The sequence below is a fragment of the Talpa occidentalis genome, unplaced genomic scaffold, assembly GCF_014898055.3.
Source record: "Talpa occidentalis isolate TD23 unplaced genomic scaffold, MPIMG_talOcc4v2.1 talOcc4.9, whole genome shotgun sequence".
Classification (NCBI taxonomy): Eukaryota; Metazoa; Chordata; class Mammalia; order Eulipotyphla; family Talpidae; genus Talpa; species Talpa occidentalis.
Window position 1 is genome coordinate 39,607,296 of NW_023605305.1, and position 13,453 is coordinate 39,620,748.

Consider the following 13,453-nt stretch of genomic DNA (forward strand, 5'->3'; position numbering starts at 1 on the left):
CTGGAGCAGAGCTGACAGGTTGTATGTCTGTATCTCTGACGGGATTTCAATGTAAATGAATGCGAGCTTGTCCAGTCAGATGTTGTATTGGATTATTTTCTCCCTTCTATTAGCAAAGATAATAAGAACTGATTTAGGACTTCTTGCAGCAAGATTGATACCTTTTCTAAACCCATTGCCTTTTTTCCTTTTAGCGTCAAGATCAGTCACTATCAGTTTCTTCTACAGCTTCTCTCAACTGAGAATTTTATGGATTGGTCCTGGGAATCACTCCATATTCTTTATATTAATAATATAGCAAGAACATAATAACAGTAACAGTAATAACCTTATCAGAATACTTGCTATGTAATCGGTATCATGCAAAGCCTTGACGTAGATTATTAATAATCCTCTTTATGACAATCCTATGAGTCATTATTCTCATTTTGAAGTTAAGGGAGCTAAGGTATAAATAGTTTAATAAATGCCTGCTGTAACACAGCTGATAATTGGGTAGACTTAGGATTTGTCTGGTTCTAGAAACTGTGCTCCTAACCATAAAACTATTTTTCTCCATGGTTTTTGGCACAGTATATTTGATAACAATGATTCCAGCAAAGAAGATAACAATAATAAAGGTACACAGCAATATCTCAAGCTCACACTCCCCTCCTGCTATCCTATCCCTTCTGCTAGTCATGATGGTTCTCTCTGTACAGAAGTAGGTGTTCCAGGTCTGCTTCTTGACTGGTTCATAGTGGGTCCTGGAGTTCACGTGTTAATTCCTTGAGATTTTAAAATGCAAGTGAGCTTGTAGAGACATCTTGTTTATTGTGTTCAGTCTTTGTTTCTGTTTCATATATTGTTAATTTTGCAAAAGAGGAAAGCAAATGCCATTGGTGGTTTGAAGTTGAGAAAGAGCAGAAGGACTTGGGAAGAATTGAAATTCTACCTGAGAAGATGTTTAGGTGTTCAGGCCTCATCCTCTCTGCCTATCTCAAGCCTGACTTTCTTCCCAATCTCAGAATCAAAATCCTTGGAGTCTTTCTTTGGCTCTTCCTTGAATCTGGCCCAGGTCAATAGCCAGTAAAAGGAAATTGTGCTGAATTATCACAATTTTTATTTGTGCTGACTTATTGGAAATAAGGCAAGACAGATGAGTTGCAGTATCTGCACACTTGATTACCCCCTTCCCCAATTTTTCTGTGGCTTCACTTTGGATCTCTTTGCTACAGCGTTTTAGCTCTTACTTTGCGCACTGAATCATGCTCCCATGTCCCATCAAGCATCACGGTAATGTGATAAATTCATCCAAACTCTCACAGTGCCATCCTGCACGTGACAAATGCAGTAACGCGTCAGGCTCAGAATGATCCCCATATTAGGCATATACTCCCTCTGCTGACAGCAGGTGTTTCTGCTTTATCTGAAAATAATTCACTGAATAGATAATTGGTGAATCCCCAGTGGGAACAAAACTTGATTCTGTCTGAGCATAGGTTACCAAGTGCACCACCATAAAATAATTGATTTTGTGATATATTAAGTGGGGACTTACTCAAGACTACTGAACTTTTCACTTAGGGCCTGGGGCTGAAGTTGAACTAGGCTCCCAAAGGTGAAGAGACCATGCATGACACGGGCAGGGCTTCACACTCCGACAGTCAATTTAACTTTCATTTTCTTTATTAATCTAATATGTTCTACCTTTTACCAGGACGTGATGTGCAGGGAGTTTCATTAAAACGGTTGAGTTGTTATTGGAGATAATCACCGAAGGAATGTATCACAAAAGTCAAGAAAGTCTGTATCGTTTTTTATGCTGTTGTTTTAGGGAAGAGGTTTCAGATGCTGATAGGGAAGTTATTCTAGCTACAGGGCAAATTTAATTGCGTTTTTAGAAACTTCTTTTAATCCTATAATAACAAAAAAATTAAATCAGTGCTGACATTTTTTTGTTGCCAGAAGAAGGTAGTAAAAGGGTAAAGAAATAATTGTTAGTTCTGAGAATATAATTAGCAACTTTAATGCTTTAATCTAAAAAATGCATATTTTGAGCCTGGGTGAATGATTAAAGAAAAGATATTGAAAGTCTTTGAAATTTCTAACTGTGTTTGTTTTTAATTGTGAGTTATGATCACTATAATTAGCTCATTTAGTACATGTATAATGTAAACAAATATGAATTTCTGTAAGTTCAGGGATATTTCGGGGCAAATAAAACTGACATCCTGACCTCTGGCTCTCTGTGTGAAGACTTTCTTACAATCCTGGCAGAAGTGTATGCTCTGATTTGGGGAGAGGGGTGCAGGTTAAAGAAATCAGGATCAAACAGTGGAATGTCAGAGTCAATATTGGGGTGCAATTGAAGTTTTGTTTCAGTGGAGTGATAAAGACTTTCCTTGGGCTCCTTCTGGTCCATTGATGGAGAGCTGCACCCTCTGTGTCCTTTGATGGAGCCTGAGGTAGGGTCTGGATGAAGTGCCAGGTTATAGATAAAGGAAACTCTCTGATGCTGAGCCTCTGTGAATTTGGAACCTGACTATCCTGCTCCACCTCAACCTAACCACGAAACCTCATTACTATGCACTAGAAGAGGGAAAAGAAAAAAAAAAAAACCCAGAGGGATCTGGGGAATGAACTTTTTGGGGGTCTTATTTCTCTCAGAGGAGCACATTAAAATTCTCTCTTTCATTCATTAATGTGACTACAAGCTGCCTGAGAAAATAGCTGATGGGACCTCCCTTAATGAATAGTGGGGCTTTTCTATGCTCTAGAGGCTTAAAATTGGGTTTCATCCCACTGAGGATTTTTTTCCCTTCTCCTTCCATCTTCTTAACACTGTATGTTTGGTTATATTTCTAGGACTCACCTAAGCTGCGACCTGCCACATCCAGTTCTAATCGCTCATATGATTAGATGGGGCCACCCACAGCTAAGCGGGAGGGCAGGTGTCAGAGACTCCCAGAAGTTCAGTATTTTTCCAGCATTATTTGAAAGTTTCTACTCTGTCAATCACACACGATCAAACTTGTTCTTGTGAAGTTCCTCACACTTCTTGGTTCAGAATAGGCCAGAATGGAATATAAAAATCTTTTCTCTTGTTTCCAGGGTTTTACTTTGGCTTGACATGGAATTAACCCTTTTTGGCACAGCCTGATTCTTTTTTTCTAGAGTTCTGATATCAACCTATTTTTCTCCTGTATCTTTCAGATGTGCGCCACTACTCCATCCCACTGCATTCATGCCCTTCTCCAAGAATTATTGTTCAGATGATCCACTTGGGATGTTTTCAAGAGCTGCCTCATGTTGGTGGTTATCTCTCATAGACATCTCTAAGTTTCCCAGGGAAGCATGTTGTGTTTTCCACATGTCTCTGTCTCCAGGGTCCACCAAAATAGTAGCTACTCAATTAGTGTTATTAGGAGAAAGATGTCAAAGTTATGACTCCTCAGTTCCATTCCCATAAAGAAGTGACAATGTATCAGGGGCCCTCAGTCATAATTTCAAGTCCTTAGCCCCACTTGTCTGGGACTGATAACAAAGTAACTTTGGGGAGAATCTCCTAATGTAGACAAAGCCTTGGTAGGAAGAGATACAATGTGAGAATGGGGTGACAATGTGACAGAAAGTTCCAGAGGAGCTTGTGGCTCAGCCCAAGAAGTTGTCCTCAAGCCTGGGGCGCACCTGATCAACAGATGTGGTCAATCTGCTCTACACAGGTTAAGAAACACAGGTTTGGACCTCCCTGGTAGCACAAGGGGTTAAGTCTCAGCACTATCAAGTTATACCCAGCCACTGCAACATGAATTCGATCCCTGGCCAGGGAGCTAACCCACATGGCGAGCAGACCTCTCCTGCCTCACTCACTGCTCCCATCAGCAATGTATTTCAGTAGATCTGCCTGTTCTGCTCCCCACTCTGTCTCTGGTGAATCCTCTCACCACCCGCACCTCTGTCCTATACCCCACTTCTTGTATGCATTAGTAAATAAAGATAAATTTAAAACACACACACACACACACACACAAGGATTCTTTTCTGACAGGAAAGGAAGGCATTTGAACATCTAGCTTAAAAGATGTTTTCTTTCATTTCTCCTTGAGAATTCTTATGACTTGTGGTATTTAATTTGCTTTTTACTGCATCCCATATATTTTAAACACAAATTTAAAAAAAAAACAAAACAGTATGTCATTATTTAGAACAGGGTTAATTAGGAAAGTGTAGTTAGAGAAAAATAGAATGGTTTTAAGGTTAGAAAAAGAGCGGGCAAGCAATAAATACTTATGAGGCATGGTACAGTTACCTAAAGCTCCAGAAACTGGTCCTGTATCATTCATTGTTCATTTGTTTAATATTTATTGAATGTCTATTTTTCTGGGAATTATGCTTACACAGTTTTATCTGTTCATTGTTTAATATTATAAAGCCACCCTACATACTTTATAAATCAATAGAACTCATAGTCTTAGCGACTGTCCGATATATTGGGTCATTTAGAAAATCTGTGGCATATTTATAATCATGATATCCTGGAATTTACACTATGCTAGAGAGCTACTTTGTCAGTAATGTCTACCAATATGCCAGTAGGTTTTATAAGCCAGATAATATTTTTCACAGGGACCCACAGAGAATCTCGTGCAAAGTGCCCAGATAAAGTTGTTGTTTGTTTTGTTTTGTTTTAAATTAGCTATTAGCTGCCTACCTTCATACCCTCTATTTCATATCTTAAGGGAATATTTTCCTTCTTGGAATTTAGCACACAGGATGTAAAGAGTTAATATTGTACAGCCAAAGTGAGCAAACTCATAAAGGAAAGGCGGTGCTTTCTTTTTAGGATCAGATCTGTTACCCATTATTTGGTTCTGCTGCTGAAGGAGAAAAATAAGTCTGGATATTACAGCTGTCACTGTGACATCTGTTGTTTCAGGATCCATGACTGCTTCAGTCACCACCTGACCCAGATCATCACCAGACATTCTGTCCACTATTAAACTGTGAAAGGCCCTCGCCCTCCAGGTGGTACTTCAAGGTTGACATACCAAGGTGTTTGTCTCTGTCCCCCCGACTGCCTCTCAACTGAAAAATACCGCCTTACTTTGTGCAGAATTGATGACCAACCAAGTCTCCCAGGGTTCAAGGGGAGCAGTGGAGAGCAAGAGTTCTTGAGGCGTAGCCCCGTTCTGCTCTTAATCACTTGTCACAACTACTGCAGGGCCAGAGCATACTGATATGTCACTTTTTGTTCTTTGTCATTGGTAGTGGTTCTCCTTTTCCTTCGAACAGATGACTCCCGCTATGAAAACAACAATAATGAAACTGCGAACACACATCCAAGCTTACAAAACAGAAAAGTAAGGAGTTATCAGTCCTCCCTGACACACATAAAATATTTTCTCTTAGAAAATTCCTCAATATAGAGCTTCACCTCTGGTGATCTATGTCTGGTTCTAATCATTAACGACTTAACAGAATGACTACTGCCAATGTAGCTGCAAAGTTGATGCATTGCAAAGTGTATCGCATGAGTTACCAAAATCAGGCCTGTGCAAACGTTCACAGGACTGTAATAAATATGGAAAGGAAGGCACATTGACACTCTAAAGAGCTTTCTGTACAAGGGCTCATTCGCTTATTCCTTTATTTATCTGTTCTTTTATTCAGAACCTATTTCTTGAGACACTATACTGTTCCCACACTGTGCTGAGAAGTAGAGTACAGCAGCAGAGAGAGGGATGCAGTCTTTTTTCTCATGAAGTTGGGCATGACAAAGAACATCAAGGTTCACATTTATATTTGTGATTCAGATTTTGCCCAAGACAAGTTAACCACTCCCCACCACACACATAGTCATTTGATAGTCAGCAAGAACCAGTTTACTTTCATTACATAATGAAGGCACCAGATGATCTAAATCACAAAAGAAAACAAAAGAGAGCTGCTCCCCATCATGGTATACTGCAATTTCCTTCCTTTCATTGCCTATATTTTCTAGCCCTAATTCTGCTACTAGTTAAATGTATGATCTCAGTGAAGTCACTTAAATTGGGTAAACCTTGATTTCCTCAAGGTAAGATTTCTCTAGATATTGTCTAAGATATTTTTTAATCTGAAAAACTTAATATTGTCTTTCAGACAAGCTTACATCTTTTTAAATTCACTTTCTTCAAAATGCCTCAGGACATTTGCTGTGTTGCGGCTGAGGCCTAATGGTTGAGTTGGCAGGATAGGATAAATACAGGGTCTGTGCTGCCCAGGCAGTCTTAGCATCAAGCTCATCTGGAGAGCTTCTGGGGTCTGGGTCTGCCAGTCTGGACCTGGCAATATTTACCCAGCTCAGGGCACAGCAGAAGTCTTGGCAAAAAAGAAGGCTGTAGACCACAGACTTTGGCATCTATCATCATTGTTTTATAGGTTTGCACATGTAGTAGTAGGTCTTTCTTTTCTTCCATTCCCTTTTATTTCCTTTAACTTTTCCTCTTCTAATTGACACAGTGCTTGAAAACTGAAGGAGTCACTACCAGGTGAGCTTTGGCATTTTGTGTAATTGCTGTGCTGGTAATAGTGGTGTGTGCCCAGGTGTGGTGGTTGAGTGGGAGGAAGGAGATAAAAAGTAAACCTCTTATGTTTTCTCTACAATTGAAATTAGCCCCATTATTTGATTTATCAATTACTATCAATTATTATATAACAGCAGAAAGGAAAAAAAAAGGTTGGTTAAAATTGAAAAATCAATACAGGCACCTAAGAGTCCCTTGAATACTTCCCCCACCAAACCCATGAATTTCCCTACTACATTTTCCACTTCTGTTATAGTTATTTTTGGCTTTTTATTTGCATGAACTTTCTTCCACAAATAGGTGATATTGTGAGGCCTTTGCTGACCCGATCAAATATTTCAAGAAATGTGATGTCAATAACTCTATTTAGATGAGTGGGTTTCTGAGCTATGAGGGTTATGACCATAACGTGAGATTGGTGACAAAAGAATATTTAAAATTCTAGAAATTTTTTTTTCTGAAAGTAGAAATTTGGAAATGAGGTGCCTAAAGGTCATTGGCTCCTCACTGTTTGTTCTCTGAGCCTCTTGGGCTCTTATATAAATGGGAGGACACGTTCATTTGCACTGACAGGGATCATATTAGTGGACTATATGATCTTTTCTTAAGAAACAATTATGATGGTATTTTTTATGCTTTTGTGATTGGGTGGCAGGGAGGAAAAACATATGATTTTGGAATTTAATTTTTTTAAGTTTGTACTTAAAAGCTACTCTGAGTTCTTGATTATCTCAAGGTGAAGACTTAAATTACTTACTTATGGTGACAGCCTGTCAGATTAGACATATAGCAGAAGACAAGGGGTATACCGGCATACCCCGAAGAGGAGGCGGGGTGAAGAAAGTGGTGCCATGTCTCAATAAAAACCCCAACTATAGAATGTGAGTGGTTTTCTTTTGATTCCCATGTGAAGAGCCCCCCTCCCTTGGTGGTGATTAGCGTGTGTGGATTGGCACTCCTGTAAACACACATGAAGAATACAGCCTTCTTAAATGATGAGGACTTTATGTTCTCAGAGTAAACATTGGGAAGTATCAGGTTCGTCTCGCTGGAAACCACAAGGGTCTGTTGTTACTTGATAGGTACCTGGGTTTACTCAGAACTTATAGGACATGTGAGGTTTTAAAGCATATGTGGTTGGTAAAAAATTGGTAGTGATGGTATATGTCAAAGCTCATGGAGAGAAGATGGAATCAGATAAGCTCCTTAAAGAATTAGAAAATTTGAGCAGCTTTATTTTGAAATTTTGAGTTGCACTGCCTTATTCAGTAGCCACAGTGGCTATTGAGCACTTGAAATGTCGTTGGTTCAAACTGAGATGTACTGCATGTCTAAAATAAATAGTGGATTTTCATGACTTGGTATGAAAAAATTTTAAAAATTCCCTTAATAAATATTTTATACCGACTACATGTTAAAATAATATTTTAGATATGTTGGCCTAATATAGTATTAGAATTAACTTCACCTGCTTCCCTTTATGTTTTTAAATATGGTCATTGGTAGAAAATTCAAAATTATTGATGATGCTTGCATTTGAGGTGTGTGCTGTACTTCTACAGGACAGCTGTGGCCTAGAGGCTGTCCCCCTGAGCAAGACCTATGGATTTTATGGCGGGGAAATACAAAAGGGATATTTGTATTAGGATTAAAAAAAACTCACGTTTGTAGAATAAACTCTACAGAACAGTGCTATAACACAGTGTATCATTTTGTAGATCTGGCAATGCTGTGGGTCAAGTAAAATACCCTAAACCTTAATAACACTTTTAAACACAATCCCATCTGGACTTGGAATAAAAGTATCATGTACCACCAATATGGAAGAGAAGGAAGGTATCTAAAGAAACAGCTCTAATGTTGGGGCATAGAGCTATTCATTTAATATATAAAAGCACTTTTATATACTCCCACAATTAGAGAAATTTCAGAAACAATGAGTGGATTTAGAAGTCCCCAAAGATTCTCTATAAGAAAGCCTATTGTCTTAAAGAAACCGCCCAGAGAATCAAAGATATGTTGCTTCAATGGGATTTTCTGTGTGAGAACTGTAGTGTTCTAGGTAATTTCCAAAAGACTGAGGATCCTACCTCCATACATTTATTTTGCTGCAGAAGGATTCTGTAAGAATTCGGTTTTCAAAAGGAAAATTTTTATTTGCTTATGCAGCCTCTCACTGACTCCTCCACCTAAAACCCTCAAGAAATGAAGGAGTCCTTACTTGAGTCCTTATTGCTCATTGCTCCTGAGATGTTTCACAATCCCAGTGTAATTATCTCCATGACGGAGGAGGCTCCAGATGCATTTATTTGCCCCTCTCTGTGACTGGAAAATGTATTCCATATTCAGTTATAGTCAGTAATTAAAATGGCCTAATCTGCATTCACTGTAACCACAGGCTGAAACCCCCCCTCCCTCCACCCAGCGGTGGGAGGACTGTGGCTCCAAAGCCCTTGGTGAAGATCTCTGATTGGCTGGTGCACAGTTAGAACAGGTGAAATAATCTAATCTGGAATATTGCTCTCCTCACCTTTTTTAATAAACATTTTGCCTCACCACAGACCTTAATATAACAGCAGTAAAGGCAAGAGAGGAAATTGGAAACATGGCCGGGAGAGTGCCTTATGTTTAGTTCATAACAGTCCCAAATTGTGACTGTTTATTAAAACTAACACCCTTCTGTGAGGTTGTAGATCAAAATATCCAGTGGTTTCTCTTCTTTGATAGCCCTTTCTTTTTTTTAAAGGCACTGACTTGAGGTTTCAGTTTGAGGGCTTTAGTTTCTAAAGTTTTTCTGACTGAAATGCTGACAAGGAAAAAAGCGTCCATAACTTAGCGCATCAAGTATTTCCATCACTTGTTCCAATCATCAACCCGTGTGTATGGGTGGATTTTCTCCTGGGCCACTGGGGCAAGAAAGAGTTAAGGCAGGTAAAGGAAGGAGGAGAGAGGAGGCCAGCGAACTGCTCACAAAATACAATTAAGGGTCTTTCCCAGGCCTGGGGCACTGGCGCTGGCAAGGCAGGGAGGACTGAGCACAATGTTCTCCTTGTCCACATACCTCCCTTTTGTTTCAGCAGCACTTTGGCTCCCACACATGCAAACGTCTGAATTTCCTGTTGGCTCTGAGGTGAGATTTATAACATTTATTAAGGTTACTATTCATTGTGAATTTACTGGGCAATAAGCCTAAGAACTTTTAGGGGCTTAATTGCCTATGTTTACAGGGTTGCAAAGCTCCCCACAGAAACACTGTCAGCCAGGTTGGCCAAATGTGCATTTCTTGGGGTGTCTAAGGTGTGTGTCCTAGTCCAAAGGACTCAACAGGAGACAATTCCCTGAGAGCATTAGCTTGTTTTCCGCTCAGGCTATTTCGATTCACTTCCCTCTGGCTCATCTACCTTGTTCTGCCCATGTTTGAAGACACGTTTGAATTTTCCATCTTCTCGAAGAAAAAAGGAGAAATCATTTTAAATAATTGGTGGGGGGGGATCTCTAGGGGAGAGGGAAAGAGAGAATGTCAAGTCTGAAAGTCAACATATGTTACAAACATGACCTGGGCTAGCTAAACCTCTTCATGTGTGCTGTCACATTTCATCCTCACAACGGTCCTGCAAGGCAGTTACTGCTACAAACGAGGAAATCGAAGCTTAGAGAAATGAAATGACTTGCTGGGATTAAAACGGCCAGTCAGTGGAAGAACTGGGGGTTCAACTCCATTTCTCTATGATTTCCTGGTCCTGAGTCAGAGCTTCGTACTATCAATATATTGTTTTAGCAACTCGTTGCTGGACACTCAAGTTAAACAATTGTTTAGGTATTACCAGGGCTTGGGAAAAATACAAGGTTAGACATTTTTTTTTTAAGACAGTAAGTAGATTTGCTTTGTTGCCAAAAAGGTGGCCTCTGCACAATGGTCTTATTTCTCGATGTAGTAAAAGCCAGGAAATGTTCCAGGACGGGGTAGGCAAGAATAGAGTAAACACAATGGGGTAATGGTCTGCACAGTGCAGCAAAAATGGATAGATATCCATCAGTCCTGAGACCAGAAGCTACTGAGTCAGTGCTGAAATTTGATGAGTTGGAAAGTGTGGCCTTACAGCCCATTTTGTTGGAGAGCACTCACTATGTGCTAGGCTAGGCATTTGGGGAGGCCAGGAGCCACTGTGCTCTACCAGCTCTGTTCCTGCTGTGCAGAAGAAAGAAGCTGCCCAGATCCTGTCTCTTAAAGGCTCTTTCAAATCTATCCAAGGTCTGTCACAAATTTCCCAGACTGCTTCATGGAGATTGTCCTACCAGAGGAAGAAACAAAGAAAAAAGACAAAGTCAAAGAGCTGATGAGTGGACACTGGTCTCATGTGAAATAAACGAATGTGTATACACACACACGCACTCACACACACACACACATAGGTGTACACATGTATATACACACACAGTGCACTCTTTGTTTAGAATGAGCAAACACACACACATGTATAAAATCAGCCTGATGTCCATTTGCATTGTTACAAATTTTTTATTGGACTGCTAATAGGCAGAGAACCTAGGGGCCCTGGCACCGAGGACTAAGCAGTTGAGCCATCATGCTGGAGAGGTATTGTTCGGGACATTTGCTAATTTACTGATGCAGCCGCAGAGAAGAATCAGATTCAGTTATTCAGTTGAAGAATAAATTGGAATATTTTGTTGCATTTCGTTTTTTTAAAAAATGCTACTTTAGAGCTTATGTATTAAAATGACAAAGTCTTAAATAGGGGTCTCTTTTTCTAAACAAAGGATATGCAAATTGCAATTCAAGATTTATATTATGATAAAAACTGAAATACAAAAGAGTCATTATGCTGCAAAATGTGAAAGTACCTTGCTTCATGAGTCTATAATGATATAATGGGATGTTGATGTAGTGAGAGGTGTCAGAAGGGAGACAATGACCTTAAAATTTTAAGTCAGAAACATTAGAATTGAACAGTAAGTATCTATCTACCCACCTAACAACCCCTCTATCTATTGAATACTGCATATTTTGAAATTTTGAGATGAGGAACAGTATATTTTTATCTTCTAATGTTGTAGACATAAGAAGGGGGTTAGGATAGGCAGGGTGGGGAAATACTTTTCACATAACCATTCCAACTTTGGATTTGGATAAAGATTTACCTTGAATTTTATATTGATAGGCCTATTTCTCATAAAATCAGTGCTGTGTTATAAAGTTTGGAGACCACTCCTGGCTAAGCCACAGGGCTGGTGCCTTAACATCAAGTGTCAGGGAAACCATTGCTCCCTGTGTGTTAGGACAGACCTGAAGTGAGTTGCAGGGATTCCCAGTTTTTTAAAAAAGATTTATTTATTTATGCATACAAGAACTGGGGTATAGGCCAGAGGTGCGGGGAGTGAGAAGATTCACCAGAGACAGAATGGGGAGCTGAACAGGCAGACTGACTGAAATACACTGCTGAGGGGAGCAGTGGTTGAGACAGGAGAGGTCTGCTGTGTCATGTGAGTTAGCCCCGTGGCCAGGGATCGAACTCAGTTGCAGTGGCTGACAATAGCTTGAGAGCACTGTGTCTTTAACCCGTGCACCACCAGGGAGGCCCAGAATTCCCAATTTTTAAGAAAATAAAAGCAATTTCCAGTTGACCATTATGTGTCACCACCCAAAGAGGAGGACAAACTTAAAACAACTTCATGAGAAAAGAATACATTTATCTGATCAGATCCTGGAGACACTGCAGTAAACTCATATTTAGACTTGAAAATATTTAATATGCTTATTCTAAAAAATGGAGGGGTGTGTGTGTGTGTGTGTGTGTGTTTCCAGTGGAGTCACAAATTAAATAATCAGGTGATACACCACACATGAAGCAGATGTACATACAAGTTTCCACTAGCAAACAGAGCAGAAGGCCTGCTTTAGCTTTACTTGGCAGGAACTGTTATACTTGCTTCACTGTTTGATCTTAACTTAAACAAAAGGACGTTGGTCTCAGCCACCACTGATTTCAGGGCAACAGCTCTGCCTTATTTCTGAAAGGCAGCAGAATTATGACACTTTGAAAATCAGATGGTTGCACAGTATGGAAGTTTCTTAAATGTTTATTTATTGTTTTAGTGAGCCAAACCCTCATTTTTTTTTTTTTTTTTTTTGTTTGAGTGTGCCATTGATTGCATTGAAAGTTGTAGACAGAAGGATCTTACTTTTATACAAATGTCAGAACCTTGGCAAGGCAATTCCCAGAACTTCAGAACAAACCCAAACCACTGGGACTCTAAATAAGGCCTAAGAAAATGCTCTCAGACCAAACTCCTGATAATTTTCCAGTTCAGAAAGTTGCTGAGGGTCTTCTGTCAGGGCGAGCTCATGGTTTATGATTTTGGAGCCTGTGCGACGCTCCTTTCTATTTCATCTTGACTTAATATCATTAGTCTTCCTTCACAGAAACCTGAACGTTCATTTTCTAATCTATCTAGATGATACGCTGACAGCATTTTCCCTGATCGAGACTTTACCATTTATGTCTCTGCCTCTGTTAATCATTTTCAGAAATGAGATTTATAGTAAAAAGGATTAAATCAATTCTGACTACCTCCAAACTTCTAGGTTTTCGGGAATTCTTGATGAACACAGAAACCATGGCCCCTTGGAGATGCTTTACTAAGAAGATCTTTCTTACCTTTGTTAGTGGGCCTTTCAGGGCTGGCTACCTCCCTGTGGATCATAGCAAGTCAACTTCTCTATGTTTTGTTTGGCAACCACACCACAGAGGCTGCCTTCTGAGCAACTTGAGCTATTTTTGATTGGAAATAGATTAGTGAGCTATCAATTCTCTTCTCCTTCATTCTCCATCTTTCCTTCTTTCTCTTCTTCCTAGTCATAAAATGAGTACCCTTAGGAAACGTGT